This window comes from Aquarana catesbeiana, linkage group LG05 (assembly GCF_042186555.1).
Source record: "Aquarana catesbeiana isolate 2022-GZ linkage group LG05, ASM4218655v1, whole genome shotgun sequence".
Classification (NCBI taxonomy): Eukaryota; Metazoa; Chordata; class Amphibia; order Anura; family Ranidae; genus Aquarana; species Aquarana catesbeiana.
In genome coordinates this window covers 642,526,846-642,531,518 of record NC_133328.1, presented here as the reverse complement: position 1 = coordinate 642,531,518, position 4,673 = coordinate 642,526,846, and the positions used below count along the sequence as shown (strand labels likewise).

At 43.5% G+C, this 4,673-nt stretch overlaps 1 long non-coding RNA gene across 1 annotated transcript; it reads right to left on the bottom strand.

Moving 5' to 3' along the window:
- Positions 1 to 2,901: 2,901 nt before the first annotated feature.
- On the bottom strand, positions 2,902 to 3,651 carry LOC141146184 (uncharacterized). The gene is made up of 2 exons (XR_012244750.1): positions 3,153 to 3,651; positions 2,902 to 2,953 (listed from the first exon to the last, which is right to left on the bottom strand). It is a non-coding gene; the product is annotated as an uncharacterized lncRNA (long non-coding RNA).
- Positions 3,652 to 4,673: the final 1,022 nt, after the last annotated feature.

The following is a 4,673-nucleotide window of genomic DNA, read 5'->3' as shown; positions in this document are numbered from 1 at the left end:
GGAAGAGGGGGAAGGACACGGGTGAACTTAACAGAGACGCCCACAAAGTAAAATAATAAGGAAGGTCGCTGAAAAAAAAAATTTCCCGCAGTAGCCCGGTGACAATAATGTGTAAGTTTGCAGCAAGAACAGAACGGCCCCTTTCTTCAGGGCGATGCGTTATATTATTACATTATAAGCCGCTCCATGCAGATCCCGACCCGCATTACATCTCATTAGTCAGCCGCTTTATTTCCTGAAGGATTGAGCAATATCTCATTTTACAGGACATGAAAATCCAGGATTTAATTATTCTATAAAAAAATCAACCCTGCAAATGATATCTGTGGTAAAAAAAATATTTTTGTCGGTTGAGCCGTGGAATAAAGCTGTTCTGTAACAGAGAGAGAGAGGAGAGAATATGGAAATCGACAGCAGACATAGAAATGCTCTTCATCTTCATCGTCTTATTATTATTATTATAATCATTTCTTCTCATCGTCCCTTCAAGACTAATCCAAAAGGAAACTATACCAAAGAGCAACATTGTGTATTGCAGCATTCAACTTAAAAAGTAACTTTTAATGTAACTTCTACTTTTAACCACTTACAGACCAGAAGATTTTTTTGCGGCACCGTGTCGCTTTAACAATTGACAATTGCGCGGTCGTGCGATGCTGCACCCAAACAAAATTGACATCCTTTTTTTTACCACAAATAGAGCTTTCTTTTGGTGGTATTTGATCACCTCTGCGGTTTTAATTTTTTGCGCTATAAACAAAAACAGAGCGACAATTTTGAAAAAAACAAAACAATATTTTTTACTTTTGCTATAATAAAAATCCAAAAAAAAAGTAAAAAAACGAATTTATTCATCAGTTTAGGCCAATATCTATTCTTCTACATATTTTTGGTAAAAAAAAAAAAAAAAAAATCGCAATAAGCATATATTGATTGGTTTGCGCAAAAGTTATAGCGTCTACAAAATAGGAGATAGATTTATGGCATTTTTATTATTTTTTTTTTTTTTTTACTAGTAATGACGGCAATCTGCGATTTTTAGCGGGACTGCGACATTGCGGCGGACAGATCAGACACTTTTGACACTTTTGTGGGACCATTGACATTTATACAGCGATCAGTGCTATAAAAATGCACTGATTACTGTGTAAATGTCTCTGGCAGGGAAGGGGGCGATCAAGGGGTAAATGTGTTCCCTAGAGAGGTGTTTTTAACGGTGGGGGGGGAGGGGACTGACTAGAGGAGGAGAGAGATCGCTGTTCCTGATCACTAGGAACAGCAGATCTCTCTCTCCTCCCCTGTCAAAACGGGGATCTGTCTGTGTACATTGACAGGCCCCCATTCTGGCTCTCTTTCCTGCGATCACGGGTGGCCCGTGGACATGGCGGCCACACGCATCGGGTCCCCTGCCATGCAGCGGGCATACGGGCACCTGCTATGGCTCTTAAAGTAGCCGACGTACAGCTACGCCGATTCGTGCGAACAAGCCAACCTGCCGCTGTAACTGTGGGGGGGGGGGGACTGACTAGAGGAGGAGAGAGATCGCTGTTCCTGATCACTAGGAACAGCAGATCTCTCTCTCCTCCCCCTGTCAGATTGGGATCTGTCTGTGTTCATTGACAGATCCCCATTCTGGCTCTCTTTCCCGCGATCACGGGTGGCCGGCAGACATCGCGGCCACCAGCCACTCGCATCGGGTCCCCCGCCATGCAGCAGGCATGTGCGCGCCTGCTATGGCTCTTAAAGTAGCCGACGTACAGCTACGCCGATTCATGGGAACGCACCGACCTGCCCCAGTATAATGACGGCGGCTAGTCGGCAAGTGGTTAATTTGCTTTTCTTTTCAGAGGCACAACTACCATAGCTCCCAACTGTCCCTGATTTTGAGGGAGTTGGTGCAATATCCCTCTGTCCCTCTTTCCCCCTCATTTGTCCCTCATTTTGGTCTGATCCATATAGTTGTATATAAAATGCACTTTTTATCTTTCAAAAAAAGTTCCCCGGTGCTAAGCCTTTCATCCAAATTCTAAATTACTGCGTTTGTAAATTTTAAAAGCCAATATAAAGGAATAGTAGTGGTAAAAAAAAAGCCCTTGTAGATTTAATGAACCTTTTTCTTGGTTAATTCTCTTTTAAGGGGGTGTGGAATAGGGGCGTGTCCTATGCCTACATAGGTTTGCCAGTAGGTGTCCCTCCTTCCCATCTCAAAATGTTGGGAGGTATGCAACTACAACGGAAGAGTAGTAGCGAAGATAAGGACAGCTACAGGTACACAAAGGAGCAAGATATTGGCTGGAGAGAGCACAATAATCTGGCAAACAGGAAGTGTAGAGGCATGGCCTAAATAGGAAGTTTATGGGAGGAGCAAAGAGTTCACCAAAAACAAGAGACAAGGCAAGATTGTCCAAAGGATCAGACAGGGAGCTGTTCAGCATCTCAGGTGGCTCAGCACGAAGAGCTGCTGTCGGTCACAGCAGAGGTCATGGTTACAGATCCCAATCCAGACATAGGGCTTTGGAGTAAATTTAAAGCCCTCACAGTCAATTACCACCTTAACCAGAAAGTGCTGAACATTGTGGTTTAAAAACTAGCTATTCCTATTTTTGTTCTTTTGTCTGATACTTGCCAAACCACTTGCCCCTGGACCCCTTTCCCTTACAACTGATACGGTCCAACCTCTTGCTCTATTCTATGTCCTGTAACCCACATCATCAATCTCTACCCCTCTACTAACATCTTCCTCACTTCATGCACTGGCCCCAACATGCTTAAAAAACGCTCAATAAACTCCTCCAGTGTAAACAACTTAGGAACCATCTCCTTGCTACTGTTTACCTTTCGAACCTCTAGGATGACTATTCTGCAGTAGGGAAAGGGAAAGTGTTTGGTTGTGGGTTTTCCTTTTTTTTTTTTTTTTTACTTTATTTCTGGTTTGTGTTTTATTATTTTGAACCTATAGAATGGTGCTGAGACTCCACTTGCGGCCATAAACCAACAAGTGCTGACCAATTAGATGACATTGCTCGATCTGCAAGAATATCATCTGCAGAGAGTGAAACCTCAGAAACCCATAAACGAGCTCTGTCATCCAGAGACTATGGGGTTAACACACCAACGAGGCACAAGAGGTCTGTCAGTGGATTCTCAATAACCTACTGTTTACATGGAATAAATGTGTTCTGAGTTCTTGATTATTTCCCCAATTCCTTTGTTTTTGACTTGTCAGGGATGGAAATATTTGACCTTACCAGGTCATGATTTCAATTAAAGTCCCCTAGGGATGGAAATACGTGACCTCACCAGGTCTGGGCTTCCCCAAAGTCCCTAGAACTCTTTTTCTCCCCTCTTTTTTTGATTATAGAATTGATATACACTGTTGCAATATTATAGAATAATAGCTGGGGTGAATGGGAGGACCGGGACCTCACATAGCGGACCTGGTCTTACCCCTCCCCCCAAATAGGATAGCGCACTCTTCGAGGGGACTGATCCTTGCCCCCTAGGAGCGGAGTGCTTCTAAAAAAAGTTATCTTTAGGCTATAGGGCACTTAGCGCTGCTCTTTTTATCTATCCTTCTCTTTCTTAATCTACCTTCCCCCTTTCCTGCGTTGTCCTTTCTTTTATTTCTCACTTGATCCCTAATCTTTAACCTTTGCCCCCTCCCCCCCCCCCCTCTCCCCTACACACACTATGGCAATGGATAACATTAAAATCATTAAATTAATGTCGCTCAATGCTAAGGGCCTTAATACAAAAGACGAATGCTACTAAATGACTTAAAGAGATCCCATACAGACATAGCCTTCATACAAGAGACCCATTTCAGGAGCGATAAACTCCCTCCCCTCCAAAAACAAATCCTATCCCACATCAGATCACTCTACAAATCCGTCAGCCAAGTCGAGAGGAGTATCTATTTTGATATCTAGTAGACTTCCCTGGACAAGCCAGGACACTCTGATAGACCCGACAGGTCGTTACCTGTTTCTCAAAGGACAACTGGGCGACACCCAGGTGACCTTGGCTAACATATATACTCCCAACGAACATCAAGACACCTTTATTGCAGGAGTAACGGAAAAACTTCTAGATTTTAAGTCAGGGCAATTGCTCCTTGGAGGAGATTTTAATATTCCCTCTAATACCCTCGGTAGATACCTCGACAGGCACCTCTTCCATTTCCGACAAGACCACTGAAACGTATTGCCAAGACCCTACATAGAGCCTAACTAATTGATGTGTGGCGACTACAACATACCCGTGAGCGAGGTTATACATTCTACTCAAACTCACATAAGACATATACCAGGATTGACTTTTTTCTGATCCCCCACACACAACTACATGCTGTACGAGACACAATGATCGGGAATATCACATGGTCTGACCACGCACCTATCTTTCTGACCTATGCACTATCCCAGACATTATCACAGAAACACAGTTTTTGATGTTTAAACGAGAGCCTACTAAAGACCCCAGAGGTACTGACAGATGTAACAAAGGAGATAAACTTTTACTTCCAAATGAACAACACACCAGACTGAGACCCATATACTCTCTGGGAAGCACACAAGGTGGTGCTTAGAGGGGTCCCCATCAAGCACGGCTCACGCATAAAGCGAGAACGCAACGAACAACTCTCTCAATTGCTACAGAAATTGTCAGTGGCT